The 22,533-nt window shown below is 47.5% G+C and overlaps 1 long non-coding RNA gene across 2 annotated transcripts in view; it reads right to left on the bottom strand.

Moving 5' to 3' along the window:
- The window catches only part of LOC143690839 (uncharacterized), a 193,882-nt gene that overhangs the window by 154,822 nt on the left and 16,527 nt on the right, over positions 1-22,533 (bottom strand). The window contains exon 6 of one of the 2 annotated variants that reach the window (XR_013179235.1): positions 20,240-20,605. The exons of the other annotated variant lie outside the window; for it this stretch is intronic. This is a non-coding gene — a long non-coding RNA (uncharacterized LOC143690839). The remainder of the gene's footprint in view (positions 1-20,239; positions 20,606-22,533) is intronic. 2 annotated transcript variants of the gene reach the window in all.

The following is a 22,533-nucleotide window of genomic DNA, read 5'->3' as shown; positions in this document are numbered from 1 at the left end:
TATTTAATGCACACAAGGCTGCTCGTTTTTCATCCCCACTTCAGCACTCAAGTCAGTTTCCTGTCTGGGTGAGAGCACAAGTCTGCCTCCTGGCACCCAAATGCTTTCTCTCCTCCCTTCCGCTGCCACTTTTCTCTCCAGAAAGTGGGCCCAGATACAGCCTGTGATGGGATTGTGAAGGGGACCCACACCAGGATCTCTGGGAACTGAGCCAAGGGAATACCAGAAAGGTTCTCCTCTATCAGACACCACCCCCCTCAGTTTGGGGCCTGAGGACTGTGAGGCCAATGCAGGGCACCCCATCTAAAGAAGCATGAGGCACTGACCACAAGAGCCAGGAACCCTACACATGCTCTGCACATGTTTCTGTTCCTGTACATACCTGCACACGCCTGAAGCTTCTCACTGCACCACCTGCACCTTTGCTACAGGAGCGTGCTCAGCCAGGACACAGCTAGCTGGAAGGGCCAGGCAGTCAATGCCCCAGAAGCAAACCTCAAAGATGAACAAAGTTGGAAGAAAAATACCCCAGCTCCCCCATCCCCCATGTGGAACACTTCTGAGCTGTGACACTGTCTCCCAAGGGTCCCCAGTGGGACTGAGCTTCCAGTTGCCCACAGCAGTGACCTGCCTGTAAACAGGTCCTTTATTGGTTATCTTATCCTCTCTGTTTTTCCTCCCTTCTCTCCTACAAGCACCTCTCGGGATCACCTCCCAAATAAACTACGTGTATTCAAATCCTTGTCTCAGGGGTTGCTTCTGCAGGAACTTAACCTGATCAATGCCTTGGTCAAATGGGAACTTACCAGAAAATTCAGAACTGGTAAAGGTCAGGCATTTATTTTTCTTTCATTAAGCTCCTGCTCAATGTCATGCCCTGTGCTGACTGCTGGGGACATGGCTGCTGGACCCCCAAGAGCTCCCAGACTCATGGGGACCCAACAAAGAGAAATGACCAGCATTCACAACCACACCCACTCATCCCTGCCAGCCCAGCAAATCAGCCCAAACATTGCCATCCTGAAAATGTCACCCTTTCATTTCTGCTCACTCCTTGGAGGAAACAGAAAGCTTCTTGGCTAAGGTGCTGATCAGCCACTACAGGAGACCTTGTACATCACTTTTGTACTAATTTCCCAGCTTTCCTTCTTCTGTCTTTTCCTCGTGACTTCTAGCCATCTGAGTTGTACATGGGCATTAGCATTTGGAATGGTATGATCACAGATCAGAGAAGGGGCACAGAAAAACTTGAAGGACAGTTTATAAGCATCAAGGCATGAGGGTGGAGATAAGAACCTGGATTTTTCCATCTCCAACACATTGACAAAAGAACATATTCCTGGGTGTCAGACCTTCTGCTCTGAGTCATAATGCCCACCCAAGGCATGGTGATGAAGAGGTTCCAATGGCTTGGGAGCAAGAGGAAAACCTGGTGGTTAGGAGAGGAAAGGAAGCTAATCCGATTGATAATCCACTAAATGCCAGATTTAGCATTTTACCTCCGTGACCTCCTTCAACCCCCACAACAATCTTGTGCAGTTTGGGAAAACAGAGAGGATAAGGTAACCAATAAAGGGCCTGTTTTCAAGTAGGTCACTGCTGTGGGCAACTGGAAGCTCAATCCCATTGGGACCCCTGGGAGACAGTGTAAAACACATCTCAGAGTGTTCCACATGGGGGATGGAGGAGCTATGGTTTCATTCATTTTAACAATGAGGAAACTCTGTCTCAACGAGATTAGGTGACCTGCCCAAGGCAACAAAGCTAAGACTTGGGAGCTGTTCCCACACCTTCCCTCCTCTCCAACTGGGGAAGGATAGAAGCTAGGCTTGGAACATGTCCTGAGGACAATGGGGAGCCATGGAAGAGTGATGAACAGTGGGGAAATCAAGTCAGATTTTCATTTTGGAGCCATCATAATGTATTCAGCCCATCCCTACCATCACTACTGCTACTAGTCTAGGAGTTTTTAGAGACCCATCCATTCCCACCCCTTCCTTATCAGGACAAGCTCTAGGTGGCGAGGTTGGGGCCTACTGGGGCTGCCACTAGGATGGACAGCACTTTGCCACTCTCCCTGGTGCCTGAGCTTTGCTCCTGCAGGGGTCCAACCTGGAGCACCTTCCCTGCTCTTAATCTCCTTTACCTGAGGTGGCTCAAATTACAGTTTATCAGTTTCACTGCCATTTCATTAGAAGATGCTTCCCTGACTCCCTGATGTAAGTCTCTCTGCTCTAGCACCCATGTTCCTTTCTGCCTCCTTCACACTAGTAATAACAATCTGTCATCTCTGTTTGTTATGTTTTTGTCTATCTCCCCACCTGATTGGGAGCAACCTTTTCTGCCTTGTTCTCTATTATTTTCCTAGTGCCCAGTCCAGAATCTATGGTGCCTGGTATACAATAGGTGCTAAATAAATGTTCAATTATTAACAACAACGAGTGCCTATCCTACGCTGGCCCTGCTCTAGATGAACAAAACAAATCCTGTGTTCATGAAGCACATACGCTCCATTCAACAATGAACATGATAAGTATTATATAGGATTTGGGGAGACGGTAAAGCACTATGTCAGAGGAAGAAATGTAGGGCAGGGTAAGGACAGCAGGTATTAGAGTGCAGGTTTAAATAAGATGGTCCAAAAGTCTTCATTGTTGGGTAATATTTAAGCAAAGTTAGAAGGAGTAAGGAAGTTGGCCTTGTGAGATTCTAGGGGAAGAGCATTCCATGTAGAGGGCACAGCTAGTGCAAAGGCCCTGAGGCAGAAACATGCCTAGCAGTACAAGGAACATTTAGTGCAAATGGAATGGAATGAGGAAAAGGGAGAGGAACAGGAGAGGAGGTCAGATATGTGTTGTGAGGCTAGATGAATGCATGGATATGGATGGGTACAGAGAGGAAGGGAGGGATGGAGAGAGGAACAGTTCACATCTAGGGATCAAAGGCAAGTACTAACTCTGTCCTCTGGCCATATGTTAAGTCAATGATTAAGAATAAAGGGGACTACCCCCCCCCCAAGAAAACTAGCCAATCACAGACCAAATGAAGCCAGTTCTCCAGACCCTTTTCAGTCATAGCCCAGTGAAGACCCCTGAGGACCAGAGAACAGGTATGGGAATGCCTATGAAAGGAAGCTCAGGCTTCTAGGGGCCCCCAGAGCCCCTAGGAGCTCTCACCCACTCAGCTGACCAGAGTCCCCACATACAAGGCCTCAGGCCCTTCCTTATATGGCCAGGCTCCATATACCTAAAAGTGGGTCTATCCCAGATGTATTGTTAATGAGGTACATTCTAATACAAGAGTTCCTTAAGGGCACCCATAAAATTTATTAGAAATCACTGAGATATGAAATGAAGTCAGGGTGGTTTATTAAATTGGGGAATTTCCTTTTCCTCTCCCACCCCCAGCTCCAGCTGGATGAGTTCAGCATCCCTAAGGGGCCAGTAGAGGAGAATCTCCGTTAATAGCAAACTCCTGGGTAAAGGTGTGGGCTGGAGCACTGAGGGTGGGGGACTCCTTTCTCCACAGAATCTGTGTCTTCCCTGTTTCTTCTCATTCTTCCTGTCCTGGGAAACCTTCCCCACCTCCAAGACAGGACTGAGTGCTTGTGTACCAGCTTTTACGCTCAATCTGCCTCATCAGTCCCTCCCTGTGGGACACTCTGGCTTTATCTTGTCCTCTCAACAGCATTCAGTCCTGGTGGCCACTTCCCCTCACAGCATCCTCTTTTCTTGCATTCCATGACATCACACTCATCTACGTCTCCTTCTACCTCTCTGGCTGCTTCTCCTCTGTCTTTGCAAGCACCTTCTCTTCAACTACATAACTTCTGAGTGTTGGAGCACCCCCAGGGCTTCATCTTGGAATCTCTCCTCTCTCTGCAGTTCTTTGTTTCCTCCATTCCTAAAGCTGAATAGCACTGACGTGTAAATTTTTTCACCTTCAGCCCCAGCCTTTTGCCTGAACTCCAAGACTCGCAGACCCAACTGCCTACTCCACATCTTTACACGGATTTCCAAAAGGCACCTCCAACCTAAATGGCAAAAATTAAACTTAATCTTCCCTATCTTTCATATCTCAGTAAAAGGCACCATCATATCCTCCTAGTTGTTCGAACCAAAACCAAAGGAGTCCACCTTGATTCTTCTCTTTTCTTGATCCTCACCCTCACAACTGCAAGGTCTTCCTGCTCTCACTTCAGTATCTACCTTGCATTTGGCTACTTCTCCCTATTTCTAGGCCATGCCTCCATCCTTGTTTGTTTTCCTGCTTCCACTCCAGCTGCATCCTCCATGTAAAAGTGAGGGCTTGGCTGCTGGCAGAGAAACAGCTACAAGTAACCATGTACATGCACAGGGCCCCAAGTGTCCTGCAGATAAAGGCCAGAGGTAGGTCCCCTAAGAATAGGGTTATGCAGAGATCCAGGGAAGAGCCTGCCTATTGCACACCCTTTTCATTCAGAGAGGAAGGAGCTGGTCCTGCCCAAGCCCAGCACAGGTGACCACTTCCTAAGTGCTGAATATCAATCATCTTCATTTTCATTAACAATGGTAATAACATAACTGTTTGCCTTTGTGACTCCCTCTGTAGTTTAGAAAGAGCTAATAGTGAGCATTATTATCATGATGCCTTCAGCAACCATAAGGAATGGGGGTGACTCCCCCTATCACAGGTGAGGTGGGGTCACTTGCTCAAGCCCTACAGTGGCATAGTGTAGGACATCATGGCGTCCACCCCAGGACTTTTGACCACAACTAAAACTACAGGTTCCAGATGTCCCCCCATGGCTCCTACTTGAACTAATCATTTTCATTATCTCCATAAATAATTCATAAATTCCACTATTCCCAGTGACAGTTTCCAGGTTACTCTGGGGACAATGGCAAAAATCCTTTGCCAGCTACTGGGTCCCAGTTTGGGTTTGGGAAAATCCTTAGCACCTGTCATTCTGCCCAGCTATCTGATCACTCTGCTCTTGAAGACACTCATCCAAAACCAAAACCTAATTTTAAGGCCATCAGTGGAACCCCTACTTCACTTGCTCCTTCTTGTCATTCTCAACCCTGGTTACATATGGAAAGACCACACCCTAGATATGTTTTATTACATTGGCCTAAAGTGAGGCTTGGTTTTGATATTTTCTAAGTTCTCTCGGGTTATTCTCAAAGGCAGTCTTAGTTGAAAACCACTAGTAGTCAACCCACAAACTCTGAGGGAGCACTAATTGAGGAACTGGGTGAACAGAAATGCTTCCAGCAGCTTCTACCTAATATGAGAAATAGGTAGGTAAGCAATTAAAATGAGTACGGTAAGAGTTATTTTCCAGGTATTTGTTTTGTTAATCTTTTAACAAACATTTCTATCACTTACAGGTGCTAAACAATGTTCTAAGCACTGAATACCTTTAACTCATTTCGACCTTATAACAACAGTGTGAGGAAGGTACCATTACTGCCCTCAAATTCCAAATGAAGAAACTGAGACTCAGAGAGCTCAAGTAACTTGCTCAAAGTCAGAAGAGCAAGTGCTCCCACCCAGAGACGCAACCTCCATCCTTCTGACCACTGTGCTCTCAAACCTTGGAGAATTAGTACAAAAACAGATTCTTGGTCCCAATACTTCTCACCACTTCCTACCACTCTCAGATTCCAGCCAGGTGAGGCCTGGGAACCAACATTTTTTATAAGTTTGGATGCAGGTGCCTGAGGACCACCCTCTGAGGAACTCCATGACCAGACAGGATGTGGTAGTTTTAAAGTATGTCCATAAATTCTGTCCTACCCCTCCTCTAAAAGGCAGAGCCAAATCCCCCTCCCCTTGGAAATGGGTGGACTTACTGACTTGGCCCTAACAGAATACAGCAGAAATGATGGTATGTGATATGGCATGAAAAAGGAAGGGACAAGACAAAGGCCAGCCCTTTAGCCAGGTGATAGGTGAGAAGCACCATGCAGATCATGGAGGCATTGCAGCTTGCACTTCCCTCCATCCCCTCTCCTCCCCACCCCCCACCAGATAACTCAGCTGTCATGCTATGAAGAAGCAATCCTATGGAGAGGTCTATGTGGGGAGGCACTGACACCTCCTCCAGCAGTCCTGGGAGTGAGCCACCTTGGTAGCAGATCCTACACCCCCAATCAAGCCTTCAGATGACTACAGCTTTGGCCAGCATATTAATTGCAACCTCTGGAGAGTTTCTGAGCCACAACCACCAAGCTGAGCCCCTCCCAAATTCCTGATACAAAAAAACTGGGAGATAAATGTTTGCTATTTGAAGCCACTGTATATTGGGATATTCGTTTTGCAGCAAGAGAAAATTAATGAGCAAGGAACAGATTTCACTACCAACAGGAGTCCTGGATAGCTGCAGAAATGACATCTAAGCAGGGCTCAAAGAACAGAGACTGAAATGGAGGGAGAGAGTATTCCTTCCAGACAGAGGGAACAACACGTGCCAAGACATAGATGAGTGAAATGAGGTGGCATTTGGGGACTGTGCCTGATCCATAGGAGGTACTGCAGTAAGTGGCAAAAGATGGGAGGGAGGCCAGACTGTGCTGAACAGAGTGACTACACAGCCTCACAACAGTCCTGGTTTATGCCTGCTGACTAAGCGTCCCAAGTAATTTACTGTTTGTCTTGAAAAAAGTGTCCTAACTTAGACTATAAGTTTTATGGTTACCCTGTTAGTGAACTCAGTGCACCTGGCAAAGGCATTTGGATTTTTCCCTGGAGGCAATGGAGAACCATGGAAAGGATTCACGGTGGGGACCAACCTGACCCAGAATGTATTATGGGAAGATCCCACTTGCTGCAGAGAATGTGCCAGCATACAGGATGAACTGGTATGGAGGGAGATCTGGTATGGAGAACGGATGTGGAAACCCCATCAGGGTGAACAAAAAGAAAGGCAGAAGGAAGAAGGACCAAGTTGGAGAAGGACACACTAGCGATCAGTGACCATGGCAGGATATATTCAGGCAGGAGCAGTAGTGATGGAGTCAAGAGAAGTTTAGGAAATTCTAGGGGATCTTAAAAAGACTTGGCTGCAGTAGGAGACGCCATCAGGGTGACTCTGAGGTAACTGGGGGGGGGGGGGGAATCCCCATATTTCGGGGACCAGAGCTCTATCTAAATATAACCACCAAATGAGTCACTTCAATTCCAGGCAGCAAGGAGTTTGGCCTGTTTGTTACTACTGTATTGCAGGGGATTTGGCCCAATGTGTTTGAAACCACGTGTCATCTTGGCTCATCAAAGTCCCGTGGGATTCCAGTCTCCTGCTAAGTGCCATGCCGTGGCCCTGATGCGTGCATAATCTCATTTCTCTCTCACTACAAGTCTGCAAGAGCGCTATAATTATTCTTTTTCATTTTACAGTTAAGGAATCAGGCCGGAGAGAAGCTGCCAAAGGTTTCCACAACGTAGGCTATAGGCAGTACAGCCAGAATTCAAGCTCAGTCCTCCCCAGATATTCCCTATCAGTCTCAAGGAGATTTTGGGATGAAATCCCTAGAAATGCTGTGGCGCCTCCTCCCAGCTAGGATGCCATGGCTGAACTTAAGTCACCCTCCTAATAAAAATTCCATGTTCCATCAGCAGAACGCTTCCAGTCCAATTAGATCAATTTTCTCTAAGTAGCAATAAACGTGTTTTCCTTTCAGAGGCCAGCCCGATACATTAGGGGGGCTTGGGGCAACCATTCCCCAGGCCGCTGGCTCCAAGTACATGGGGTCAGGGGTCACAACGCCGCTGCCTCCAGCTCATTAGTAGGGCCCATTCATCTTTACTGGGGACACCAGCACTCAACATGGTAGCAGGGCTCCAGGCGGGGATGTGTGGGCAATTCATCAAGGACTCGGGTCCGCTGGAGACAAGAGCAGAAAAGAAGGCCTGCTCACTGGCTGGTGGGGGCCCCGGGCCCAGCCACCGAGGACTGGAGCTGCCTGGTTAAAGGTTAACCTGGGCCAGGATGTGTGTCTGTGGGGGCCACAGCCACCATGCAGGGACCAAAGGAACCAGGCAGGTCCTTTTCAGTTGCACCTGGCTCTGTCTGCTAGCAGGCCTTCCCTTACAGTCACCTCCCCAACCCCCCAAATCCATCCAAGCAAGGCCTATAAGGATCTGAAAGATGCTGTTTTCACTCAGGCTCCCTGTGGCCCAGGAACCTGGCTGGAACAGGCCCTTTGATTTGCAAATCCACACTCTAGGAATGGGAGGAAGCTGCAGCGCTGCCCTGCTCTGCCTGGGCCACCAGCAGTGCCAGAAGCTTGCCGGATGGAATGGGAACTCCCAGCTTCCCCTGAGCTGGGGCCCAGTCTCCACCAACCCTGAGCCCCACTCACTGCTCAGGCTACCCTGAGTCAGACAGAGGTCCATCCCTGGAGGCATAACTCCCAAAAGGGCTTCAAATTCACACCTTGCCCACTCCTGCAAAAGAACTATCAGGGGAGTCTGCAAAAGAGGTAGTCTCCTGGGCTCCACTACTTAGAATCTCAGAGGCTGGGGCCTGGGAATTTGTACATGTCCCATAAAGATGCTCACCGAAGTTTGAGATCCAGTACCCTGGAAAACAGAATCCAGGGAGGTGAGACACTATCACTCACAGGGCACCAAGTGCTTTAATAGAGAGCTGGGGGAACATAGAGGAGGGACAGGAGGAGGATCTGGGTCTTGAAGCATGAACCAAGGACGAGGAGGAAAGGATCCAGGTAGAGGAACAATATACACAAAGACACAGAAGCCCCAGAGAACTCAGCAGGGTAGATGAGCTGTAAGAAGTCTGGGTTGGCCAGGTGGGGAGTTGACATTGGAAAGAATTAAGAAGCCAAGATGTAAAAGGCCTTAAGAATCACTCTAAGGAATTTGAATTGAGGACAGGGATCCTGTAAAATGCTCACTGGAGCCAAAGGATTCAAGCCTTCCTTGGATTTGCTTTCTCAAGCCCAGGGATACACACCCCACATTTGCCCTTTCGGGCCACGTGAGAGGCAAGCCCCAGATATCCCAGTTCATTTGGCAAATAGGTATCAGCACTCACTAGGCCCCACACAAGTGCCTGCCTTGTGAGTTCATGGGTGGTGGGGGAGGTAGGCATTAATCAAATATCACACTAGTGAGTACACAAAGTCAAACTCTGATAGGTGCACACAACCCGGTCACACTGCAGATGAGAAGTCAAGCTGGGGCCGGAATACCAATGACAGAGCCACTCCCAGCTTCCTGGCACCATCCTTCATCCTTCAGTCCAGCCAACCCTCCTACAGTGAGACATTCTCCCTCCTGCCCAGACCAGTCAGCCCCTCCCTGACCCCAGCTCCTGCCCACCCTGATGCCTTTCCTGGAAGTTGGATTAATGGCATCTGAGCCAGCCTGGCCAGGACCCACAACTCAGGGTAACCTTTCCTCACAGCCCCAAGAGGCCTGGCAGAGGTCTCCTTGATTTATAACCACCCTGGCCATGATTCCCCGCTCAACAGAGAGCTCCTACATCAGCATTCCAGACTCTTGCAGCTCAAGCTGCAAGTCAGGCCACCCTGGGGCTACAGGGTAGACTCCATGGCCTGACAAGGACCAGCAGATCTAGAGTACCCTCTGCTGAACTGATTCCCATAGCTTCCTCACAGAACCACTCCTCAGCACCTAGACCACAGTGGAAACAAAATAATGCATTACAAAACTGGCTGTTCCAGGTCTGGGTCCCCGAATCTTTTACCCATCTTAGTACCCCCAAACTCCAGCCCCGTGCCTTTAAATAGCAGTGTTCTATAAACGTTGGCTGAACAAAAGAATTGGTTAATCCCCCCAAGAAAACCATGAGATGGCCTGTGGGCTGGATGATAGTCTGGAGGACTCCTGAGGGTAGTAGGAGACTAAAGATAAGGAACAAGAGGAATGGTATACAGCATCAGGGGAGCAGCTTGAGACAAGAGAGTGAAGAAATGCAAAGTGAGTTTGGAGAACAGTGAGCATTTAGGCTTGGCTGGAGGAAAGCCCAATCTTGCAAGTCCTTGAATGCACGGCTTGGGGATGGTCCCAGATGTCACTGGAGAGTTCTGAGTAGTGGCACGATCAGCACAGGACAGTGCTGAGGGGGAGACCAGGTAGAGAGGTTCATGAAGAAGTAAAAAACGTGGGACTGGAGCTCAGGAAAGAGGTCTGGGCTAAAGCAAGCATTCAAGAGCTGCCCCATAAAAGAATTGAGGTTGTTGAGGGAGAGCAGAAAGAGGGTGGAAACTGCACCTATATTATAGGGAAGAGGGGTCCAGTAGCGAAAGCATGAACAAGAAAGCAGAGAAGGAGTGATCAGAGAGGGAAGAGGAAAGTCAGGGAAGCACAGCGCGCTGAGGACAGGCTCCACCTTTGCTCACGTTACTCTTCTGTGTGGATCAGGGCGACCTGACTTCCAAATCTGACCCCATCAGAGCTAGCTGTAAAACCTGGCCAGGGTGCTGCACCTCCAGCAGCGCATTTTCTCACCTGCAAATTGGAGTTGGATAACCCAATCTATTGAGGTATAAAGTGTGTGATACATTGAGGTATCCAGTGCAGACTCATAGTGCCTCTGAGGCCTTCCAGTCACGCAGCATTGGTGTAAACCAGGCTTTTCCAGCCTCTGCACTACTGGCATTTGGGGCTAGATAAGTCTTTGTTGCAGGGCTGTCGTGTGCACTGTATGATGTTCAGCAGCCCGACAACTAGATGCCACTAACATACCCAGTTCTAACAACCAAAAAAATCTCAATAACACTGCCCTGTGTCCACTAGGAGACAAAACTGCCCCCAGGTGAGAACTGCAAACATAAACTGTAGCAGGTCTGTGTCCAACTCTCTGAAGCAAGCCAGGGGCAGGTATCTCCTGCTGCCGCTGTCTCCCAGAAGCTCGGATCTGTGTGTCCATGCACTTATGTATTTGATCAAGAAGCATTCCTTGGACACTTATTCTGTGCCAAACCTTGTGCTGAACTGAGCCTTCAAGAGAGAACTGAATAGGACAAGGATCCTACTCTCAGGGAGTTTCTAATTAGTAGAGGACACCAATTTGATAATGTGATCATAAGGTCACACAGTTAAATGCAGGGGTCTGTAGGACTCAAAGAGAGAAGCAGGGCTGTTGTGTGCAGTTGTTCAGGTTATAGTCTATCAAAAATAGCCAGCCAAAGAGGGGGCCAAAATCCAGACCACACTCTGCTTGCCAAATCCTTGGCCCTTGTGAGGACTGTGTCTCGAAAGAAAGGGCACCTTTTTCTAATTCATACATACGTACTGTCCATTTGCCAAGAGATATGGCCACCCAGACTGGAGGACTATTTTTCAATTTGCACAAAGTGGCTACACAGGTGACCATGGTCTTGGTAGGAGGCTTTGACTTTTCCTCGAGTAGTCAGGGAGGTCTTCACAGAGGAGATGACATCTTCGCTAAACCTTAAACAACAAATGGGGAAGAAACAGGGAGCCAGTCCAAGGAAAGAGAGCAGCACAGGAGTCTGAAAGGGCCTAATGCCCTTGGAAGAAGTTCCAGTTGGCTGGAGCATCAGGTATGTGGAGGAGATGATTCAGAGACGAGGAACTGCATTTGGAACATGGAGTATCTGGGGGGCCTATAGGCCACTCAGGGGGAGGGGTTCAGGAGGGGGCAAGCACCTGTGCCTGGAGCTCTAGCAAGAATGCTGGGCTGCTTCTACACCAGGTTCCTATTCCAGGAGCCCAATGTGGACCCGCCCAGGCTGTTCTCCCACCAGTCTGACCCCGCCCCAGAGATTTCTTCCCCAAGGCCCTAAGGGGGGGCCTGGCTGTTCAGAGACTTGCTTTTAGGGTCTTGTAGTGAGTCCGCCCCTGCAGTGACTCCATTTCCCAGCACTTAATTCCAAGACAGGTATTGATGGCGCCTTGACCTTCCCTAATATATTGCCATAAGGTGACATGGGCCAGGCCTATAGTCCCGGTCAGACCATGGCCCCTCCCGGGGCTTGAGCAAAGAACAAGAAAAAACCATCAAGCTGGGCATAAGGTTTGCCATGCAAATGGCAGTAAGTTGTATTTGGGAAGCAAATTGGTCCCTCACAGACTAATGGCCATCCATGGCCTCCTCCCCCTACTCCCAGAGCTTCCCAATTCCCTCATCTAGAGCTGGCCCAGCTGGAAAGATGCAGTTGCTCCCCCTTTCACCACCCCCATCACTCCCACCCCCACCCCACCCCCCACCCTTGTGCTGACAGTATAACCTTCAGGAACCTGAAATTCCTGAGTGGTCCCCAGAGCTCAATGCATCTTGAAAGAAAATTTGTGTAATGTCATTTCAGGCTGTCCCTAATCCAGAATTATTGAGGGGGGGCTGGGACCTGGGAATTGCCTCTGACACTTGACAAATACTTGGCTTTGTGTAAATGGACAGGCTCCTGAAATAACTGCCTTTGGATGTCACATGAAGAGAAATTAATTCTTTATTAACTTCCGCAATGATAATCTAATAAACCCATCCAGGCCTCAAAGCCCCAGCATTTAAAGAGGTTGGTGGTTTGGATGCAAATGCCTCTCGACCCCATTTTGTCGGGAATGTACTCATGGAGAGGAGAAATAATCAGCTCTAGAGGTTAGATGTCAGCTCAGGGTCAAAATGGGAGACTTTCCAGGCTCCATACAGACCTGACATTCAGGAGGCTCAGCCATCCTGTGGCAACCAGCAGTTCCGGAATTGCTGGGATGGACCTCAGTTTCAGATATCCCCACTGTTTGTTTCCAAAAGAACACTTGTTCTGGTCAGATGACCCTCTCTGCTTTTTATTCAGATTATGAGGCCACTGTAGCCATTACCCACCAGTTCCAAAGCTATCATCCATTCTTTCAACTCCTGGGCACCTGGCATTTGCCAGAAAAAGAAATTGTTTATAACTATAAATTGTGAGACATACTGTGAGGAAAAAGAATATCCAGGAAAGTGGACAAGCTCCATATCCCCTCAGAGCCAACCTCTGGCACTGTGTGAGGCCACAGTATGGCAGGCAGCTCAGCCAAGAGGCCTTTGTACCCTTCAGACTGGCTTCTCTGCCAAGGGCTCAGCTACACACCCCTGACACAAGCAATGACAGAAACAGGGGTCTGAGGTTCATGCTAGAGGCAGGAAGAATAGAAGGAGGGAGAGGAAGAGAGGTCATCACCTCCTACTGCTGAGAGGGACTGCAGAGGCCTTCCAGGACAGAGAAACCAGAAACCCCCAGGCTCCCAGAAGCAGAAGATCCCAGCCTAATCTGATACTGCTTGCACACTTCCCACAACAGGGCACTCATCACCTCTCAAGGCCCAGGGAACTGGGTGACTGAGCAGGCTACTCTTTAACAGACAAGTGTGTGTGTGTGTGTGTGTGTGTGTGTGTATGAAATTAGAGTATGATAAAGCTATTCCACGATCTAGTGCAAAAATGAAGGATTACTCAACTCATAGTACTAGATCAATTGTCTAAAATACATAGCTCGCTGGAGGATTTTAAAACTCAGTAAAAATCAAACAAGAAATCCTAAAAAAAAAAAGTGAATGGCATTTAAGGGTAGGAAAAGGAATTTCTAAGCATAAAAATAATGGAAGACCTCACAAAGGAAAAAATCATGAATATGATGACATAAAAATTTTAAATTTCTCTGTGTCACAGACTGGAGCATGATAATCAATACCACTTTTTAAAAGGGGCAAAGGTCAAAGCAGATAATTCACTAAAGAAGAAATACAAACAGTTAATATACATATGGAAAAAAGTTCTGTCATGCTCATAATCATAGAAATGCCTGTTAAAGCAGTAATAGGATGCCATTTTTCACCTATCAAATTGATTTTTTTAATTTAAATGATATTCAATGCTAGAATGAAGAGATGAACACACTCTCACATTGCTGGTGGAGATGCAAATTGTTACAACTATTCTGGAAACTGGTTTTCTAATATGTACCAAGAACCTTAAAATTATACTAGATTCTTCAAAACACAAAAACCACAGTTGCAAAAGGAGGGAGAAGTGGTGTATATTTAAAAACACTTACAAGACATAGCAACCAAATTCCAAACCTGGACTTTATTTGGATCCTGATTCAAACAAGCTAACCATGAAAAAACATTTTGAGATAACTGGAGAAAATTGAATAGAACCAGGTATTAGATGATATTTAGAAATTATTATTAGTATTTTAGGTGTGCAAATAGGGGAAATAACATAACATCTGGGTCATGCTTTAAAACATTCCAACCAAAAAAACAGGAGACAGAGAAACACTGTCAGAAGAAGTTGGGTAATCATACAGAGGGGTCTATCATACTATTCTCTCTTCTCTATGTACATTTAAAAATTTTCCATAAGAAATGCTTTTTAAGTATATCAGTTGAACCAATGATCCTCCTTTAGGATTCTAAGAAAATGGTCAAAGACATATACAAAGATTTATGTACAAAGCTATCAAATTAGAATGCTGGTTAAAAAAGAAAAATTAGCTCCAAGAAAAATATCCAGAACAAGTTATGGTATAGCCAAATATTTGAATTATAAAAATATATTTTTAAAAATACATATTGGTCCTTGGAAAATGTTCATGGGTTAAGTGGGGGGGGGGGGAGATACAGCACTGTATATTTGCTATAATCCCAATTGTCTTAAAAATGAATATGTTTGCACAGAAAAAAAAGGATCAAAATGGTAACAATGGTCATCTTTGGGAGGTATAATTACAAATGATTTTTATTTGCTTCTTTAAACTTCTCCAAATGCAACAAAGTGGAAAAAATGTAATTATCTTAAGAGCCGGCGCCAAAGTTACTCTTAGGAAAGAAACTGACTGTGGAAAAATACCTTAGTAGACATATAAGCTAGAAGTTGAATCCTCGAGGGCCTGGCCCAAGGGGGAAACTGACACCAAGCCAAGCTCCATCTCTGGGGCCATGTACAGCAGGGGCCTAGGAGGAGGGGAGGCCTGGAGAACATATATCACCAGGGAACAGGCAGAACTCCCTGGGAGGGCTTTAAATGCCCTTCACTCAGGAAATGGAAGGTTCTAGCTCATTTCACCTAGAGCTCTAAGGGGTAGTACTTTCCTCTCTGCACCTGTGCTGCCATCTGGTAACCTGTATGTCCCAAGTTTTCAATAATAAGCAGATATCATTTCTACAATGAGAAGGAATAAATGTTTTATTTTTCTTTTTTAAGGGAAAAAAAAGTTTTCTTTATCTCAAATTGGAACTTGCTTTCCTGGTGTTCTCTTGGTCACTCCTATTGGCCTTACCTGCCTGAAACCATCTCATCTGCAGCCTCAGTGGCGTGAAGATGGTACACGCTTCCTCTGTCTGTTCTAGCTCATCTAACCATGTGTCCCTGATATTGCCGTGCTTCTGAGTGTCCCTTCCCAGGATAGGGACCCTCCCCTAGGTAGGGCTTCAGGAGGCCTAGGTTCCATTTAAAGCGTAGCACACACCCCTGAACACAATGGAACTGACCAGTTCAGAGTAAAACGTGACTGTCAGCTCCCTCAAACAAGGCTCTATACTTCTAATAATGCAGCCTATGATGACATTAAATTTGTGTTGATTCATATTGTATTAGTTACTAAGCTGTTGTCTCTCAGTTTCAATTCTACCTTTCAATACTCTGCTTTGTGATGCTGGAGTTAGAACTCCACAAACCACATTTCTCCTTGGCCAGAAGTCTCCATGTTAGGTTCTGCAACCCCCTGGAGGGAGACCTGAAGCCTGAGGTAGGAAGAGAGAGCCATGCTCCTCCATGTTTCCTCTCTGTTCCTGTTTGAGCTTCTGCTCCTGAGGGCATTGCCCCTGAATGTTTCTTCCCCCTGGCATGGCATTTTGTCCCAGTAACGGCAGCTGAATACAGTCTGTAGTTTTTTCAACACAAGCAGAACCAGACACACCACATCTCCTAAAGAGACACCAGCACCTGCCAGCTGGTCCTCCTCAGGGGTCCCTGCCCCACAGAGCCCCTTCTCTGAACTCCTAAGATATCAGTATCACCAGTGCCTCCTCCAGAGGTCTGAGTCCTGTCTCCTCAGGGCTCTTATTCCAGCCTCTAAGTTTAATAATTCCAATCTCTTCCCTTTGTTGCCCATTCCCTAAGGATGGTGGCTGTTTCTGCAGTTGCTCCCTTAGTGATACTTAGCGTTCACTTTTTGCCTTTATAGTTAACTATTTTTTATACTAAATTCTTTCTGTTAAAATACCTGGCATGGCTTCTGTCTCCTGGACCCTGACTGAGACACTGATTTTAAGTCCTGTCTTGCCCCACTGCAGACCTAAAGGGTGACTTCCTAGCCCGACAGGTAGACTTACTCGATTAGGTATGAATACACCTCCAGACTGTGAAGAAAAATGTCAGATCCTGACTCTGTCTTCCAACACATTTACCATCCCCCCTTACTTCATGTCATCTACCACTGATTCAATTTCGAAGTCTCTGATCAAAACACCACCCAGGCAGAGGTTTGTGTGTACCTCCGAAGACCTCCCTCCTTTTCTCCAAAAAACATCTCCCAAGAGGCCTTCATCACATCAGGGTACTCGCGAATCACACCAAACACAAGACATCTAGAAATCTGGATGTGAAACCTCCTGAAACTACAATCCAGTGCAAACAGCGCAGGGCTGGTGTCAGTGAGCACCTCTCGGGCTTCCTCTGGGAAAGAGGAACTTCTATACCAAGCACCTGGTACATCACCCACAGCACCAGGCCCGAGACCTGGTATCACTCCCCTGGAGCACATTCACCCGGACCCAGCGTTTATGCTGTTAATGTCTCAGCAAAGCAGCAACACAAATAATAACAAAGATCCATTTTATAAATTACATGTCAAGTATATAACTTTCTCAGGAATGATTTTTACATCTAATTAGCATCAATTGTCTTACCAAAAAAAAAAAGGAAGTTGCATCCAAAACTACCATGGTGGTTTTGATTACCTTAATTAGAAATGTTCCCTTTAAAATGGAAATAAGCAATCTTTGCAAATCAAAGAGGCTCCATAATCAGGCTTGGGGACCCAGCATCTCTTAGGGAATCTAGGAGGTACTTGGAGGAGAGCTCTCATTGGTAGGAGGAAGGATTTCTTATTTGGGAAAGAAATGGTCACTCAATGTGGTCTTACCTTTGGGATGGGGGAGCTGCACCCTGAGAAGGGAAAGAGAAAGAAATATTTACCAAGCAAACCCTAGCTGCTATGCACCATGAACTGAAACACACTCCTTCACTGGCTCATATAGCTCTCGCCCAAACCCTGCACACTTTAATGAAGAACATAGGCTCCGTACAGTGGCAGAGTTTGCCTAATATCACAAAGGCAAGAAGAGTCGGGACCAAGAGCCCAACCTACCTGTGTCCACGACTTCCTCTCTGTGTCCACCTTCCCAGTACAGCAGAATACCAGAGGCACAGGCTAGGTCCACAAGGCAGGCCCCACAATGTATCTGTATCCACTTTCTCTGGGGGCTAGTCTAAATCTAACACGCAGATAAATTAGATTACTGTAACAACCCCCGAATGTCAGTGCCTTAATAGTGATCTTGATTATTCTCTCATGCAACAGATTCCCTGAAACAGCAGTCAGGTAGCTCTTCATAGCAGCTATCCTCCAGTCCAAGCAAGGACTCCAGGACCCAGGTGCCTTTTATGTCAAGTCTCCACCCTCATAGTCCTCCCCACTCAGTCAACAGACGGAAAAGGAGAGGTAGCCTGGAGAGGGCACACTCTTGCTTCACTACCTTGGCCCAGAGGTAGCTCCCATCACTTCTCCCATTCCAGTGGCAAGAATTTGTCATATGGCCTTGCTCAGAGGCAAGGGGTGCTGGAAACAGAGCGTACTACATTCCCAGTGACCCCTGAGTCAGGATGGGATCATGAGACTAGCTAACGGCAATGGAATATATACAGATGAGATAGATAATGGTACACCCAGACATCTTTGCCCCAAAGCCCGCCATAATGCCCAGGTCTTACCAGTGTCCTCCTCCATAGGGAGGAACCTGCTCCCTCTCCCCTATGGCTGGACTTTGGCCCAGACCCAGAGATAAAACCCTAGGTGGCTGTCTAAAACTCTGGCTGTCACAAGATGTCAATCACCCATCCACAAGCTTGGCTCAGACTAGGCCTGCTATAATGCCTTGGACAGTTGGGAGGGCCAGGCTCCGGGCCCCTACCAGGTAGCTCTCCACTCCCTCCATCCCACCACTGCAGTCCCAGTGTGCTTTGGAGTCTAGGCTGAAAATGCCTTGACAGCCTGGGCAATTCCACCTGCCTCATTAGGAAGACAGGAAGAAGGGCTCCTCTGAGGGAAATGACCTCCCCACCCTCCACCCCAGGCCTGGAATATGAGTAGCTATGGGTTGCAGACATGTGGGAAAAGGAACAGAAGCAGCATAACACAGTGCCCCGCAACACCAGAAGCCTCATGATGATTAATAATTATTAATAAGTTATTAATGAAGATTAATCAGGACCCTTCTTAAGAACTGCAGAGGAGGCTGGCTAATAATATGAGACAAATGGATGAGATCAACTCAGAGAAAACCTGCTCACCAACCTGGAAACCAGCTGGCTCCCTTTCACGTCCTGGAGCATATGGGCTCAGAAGCAGACCTGAGGGTGAATCCCACTCTGCCACTTTCTGGCTGAGACACCACAGGCAGGTCCACCCCTTCTCCCAGGACCAGATGAGCACTGCATGAGATACATTTGCAAAATGTCCATGCAGAGTAGGGGCTCTGTAAGTTTTTGCCAGGTCTTAAACAGAAAGCCTGAGGCTGGAGCCTTGCTGACCTGAGCCCTGCATCACAGCCATCCCAAGCTTGACTCAAGCTGCTGGGTGAGGAAGTAAGAGCCAGAGGGAGAGGATAACCTCAGAGGTTCCTGCCCCTTTGAGAATCTGATGACAACTGGTTAACTAATGACATCAACAGTGATAGCTCATCCCATTTACTGAAAGCTTCGTATGTGCCAAGCATTGTTGAAGGTAGCTGCTATTATCTGGTTAACTAATGACATCAACAGTGATAGCTCATCCCATTTACTGAAAGCTTCCTATGTGCCAAGCATTGTACAAGGTAGCTGCTATTATCTCCCCCACTTTACAGAGGAAAAAACTGAGGCTCAGAGAGATTACAAGATTTCTCCTAGATCACACAGCTGGGGAATGGTAGCAACTCAACAAATGACCTGACACAGAAGGTGGACAAAAATTCTTTTTGCTCACTCATGGCTGCCAAATCCTGAGCCAAAAATTTCCAAAACAGGCACAGTGTGGCAGTGAAGCTGATAACATCAACAAAGGCAGACACAGCTACAGACAGGGACAGATGCCAGACAGAGACACACAGACAGACAAAAGGAACACAGACACATAGAGACAGACATACATGGCAGATAGGCAGGTTGGCAGGCAGACAGATACACAAACATACAGACACACATACACAGATTACCTGGGTTTCAGACCACATTTTGCCCAGAGCCACCACTTCCACTGTGCCCTATTTCACTCTTCTCCTGATCCTTTCAGAGTTTCCCCTTTTGAGGCACTCAGCAAGTTTATATTTGGGAATAATTGTAACGTAATTTGATACATAATTAGGACAGAATAGAAGACTGCGTTTTTAACTACCCATACATCCCCATCTCATTTAAATAATTCCTAATATATCCAAGCAGGCTGCCTTGTGTGGCACTGATGTGTATTGAACTGAGGATAATGAAATAAGGGATGGGAGAGGAAACCTGCTACTTCAGAGCCTGAAGATCACCAATTAATGACATGAAAAACCAAGAGGGACTATGTTCACTTAATGTTCCCTGTGCAAAGCACAAATGCATGCGCCCTTGGAAGCTCCATGTTTGGCTCCTCCAAGGTAATCAAGACAAGCTAGAGGGCCAAGGAGGGAGAGAGACGCATGGCAGGCACACAGTCAGCACAGCAGCTCCAAGGAGCAGGGGTTACCTAGGCCACTTGGTAGGACCTGCCCCATCCACCCAGAAACCATTCTCACTGCCCCTCAGTTTGACCCAGCTCCCCAGTAACACCGCCACTCATTCTCCAACAGACACTAATGGGCACCTATTATTTTATGTTAACACTGAGCTCTAACAATGGGCATACAGGCCCTGTCCTAACAAAATAATCCATTGACAACCCATCTGCTCATCACACCCGTGAGGCCCTGAAGGATCTGGCCTCTGTCTGCACTTGCATCTCAGGCCAAACGCACTCACCCCGCTCCAGCCTCACAAATCATCTTCTAGTTCTTCAAATATTCCAGGCTCGGAGGCTTCACACATGCTGTTCCCTCTGCCCAGGAACTTGCCCAGTTCCTCCCTGGCTGGCTCTTTTGCATCTTTCAGGCTCCTCAGAAGGGCCTTCCCAGACCGCTCTGTCATTTGCTTTCTTGGCATCGCATCCCTCTCACAGTGCCAATCGGAATATGGGACTTATTTGACCCATATCTGTCTCCTGCATGGGCATCCAAACTCCACAGGGCAGGGAACATATCATATTTCCTCCTCCATTCGCTGAGCCTAGCACAGGACCAGCACACAGTAGGTGTCAGTGAATGTTTCCAAAGAGATGAACGGATGACTCTAGTCGGAGAGAGAGAAATGGAGAGCAGCATCAGTCTCAGGTTCCTAATTGAACTCTTCCTCTCCAACCTCCTCCATCATGTTCACCTGAATTCCCCATGGTCCTTGAGAAAGTTCACACTTTCTAACAGCAGTCCCTCTCTGTGTCACCCAAAATCTCTGTGCTCCCATCACTCAGAACCCATCAGCCATCTCCAGGATATTACAATGTGGTTTCCCAAGTCTCCAAAAGAGCACTGCCCAACTCAGCAAGATCTCACCATCATGGAGGGAGGTAAGGGGCCTGGGCTAGGACTGGGGATGAGCCAGGCCTTGGTACCTGGGCCAACAGAGAACCTGCTGATGGTTCCTTGCTCCTAACTGGGCTATGTTCCTGGCAGAAATGACACATCCTGGCTCCTTCTTCCTAAACAAATACACATATGTATACACACACCTTCAAAGGCCTTGTCCAGGTAGAGGTAGGGTGCCACTCCCACCCCTCAGCTTGATTTCTCAGGGTCAGAACCTCAATGCACAGTGCAGGGTATTGGTTTCCAGAAAATACTTTGCACTGAAAGTCTCCACCAAAACACTATACAGGAGAGATATTTCAAGTTCAGCTTTTCTCCTAAAATGGTCTCTGAGCAGATTCTGACTCCCAGGTCTGGATTAGAATCATTTACCTGTAAAGAATGTGGTTCAGGGACAAATGAATGGTCCCCAAGATGGTAAAGAAATCCAAGTAGGCCCTTCCCAGGAGCACTCCCCTAACCACAGCCCTGACATCAGCCATGAGTTAAAGGCTCCTCTGTAACTGTGTCCTGAGCTGCTGTCCCTCCTCCTAAGCTCTGTGAGCCCTGCTGGGGTTTTTAGGTCCAATCTGTTCATCTTCTCCTACATGAAGCCCTCCCTGACCATCCTCTCTGCTCCTCACTGGCATGTGAGTGTGGGCAAGGACCTCAGAGGCTGTTAACTGTAGTCCTGGACAAATGTCTAAATACTGCACCCCTTAAGGAGAGACTGACTGCTCCATCACCTGTCCTTCTGTGGGCCAGAGAGGCCAGAAGTAGGAAAAGCCCCATCTCACACATTCGGTCCTAATGAATAATGAACATATCAGACCTCATTGTCCTGGTTCTGGCTTCAGAAAACTTGCTCCATCTAGGTTCCTGTGGTGGAGAGCAGACAGCAAAGTGACAGGGTTAAGAGCTCAGAGTTTAAAGCCCAACTGCTTGGTTTGGGATCCAGGCTCTCTCACCCACTAGCTCTGTCGTCTTGGACACATTGCTTTACTCTCCCTGCTGTAAGTCAGGGCAAATGCAGTACCTACTTCTCAAAAGTTGTTGTGACATTAACGAAAAATATTAGGACTTGCCGGGGACTGTCCCGGATTTAGCACTAAAAGTTTAAAGCACTAAAGGATTTAGCATTAAAGTTTCCCGCATCCTGGGAAATATTTTTATAAGCTGGAGCTGGGCACCAGTGACATCACTTGCCAAAAAACATGCTTCCCATTTGTCCCAGCCCTGCCCACCAGGCAGGCTCACAAGATTGATCTGGGGTCAGGCTCCTAGTTCAGTGCCTGGAGCAGGGCCTCTTCAGGCCCCTATGTGAGGCAGGCCTGGGATGCCTGGAAGGGTTCCCACCCCAGGAAACATCCCATCCCTGGTCTCCTCCCCTGGTGCTAAAGTCTTTCTGCTGCAGACAGATGGGCCCCCATGGGGCCGCCCCCACAGCCTCGGAAGAGCCGTAGTTTGGTCAGGCCCCAGCCCCTTTCACACTCAGGTAAAACTTTAACCAGAGGCCTTTGGCGGCAGCACCGGGCCCTGCATCCCCATTCAGGGCATGATAAATGACTGCTGTCACAGCAACATGAATGCTCATATTGAAAAGCCCTGCTTTCTGTCTCCCTCCCTTTCAGGCTGCCAACTTCTTCTCTCTTAAGT

This window comes from Tamandua tetradactyla, chromosome 1, assembly GCF_023851605.1.
Source record: "Tamandua tetradactyla isolate mTamTet1 chromosome 1, mTamTet1.pri, whole genome shotgun sequence".
Classification (NCBI taxonomy): domain Eukaryota; kingdom Metazoa; phylum Chordata; class Mammalia; order Pilosa; family Myrmecophagidae; genus Tamandua; species Tamandua tetradactyla.
This window is presented reverse-complemented; position numbering and strand designations above follow the sequence as displayed.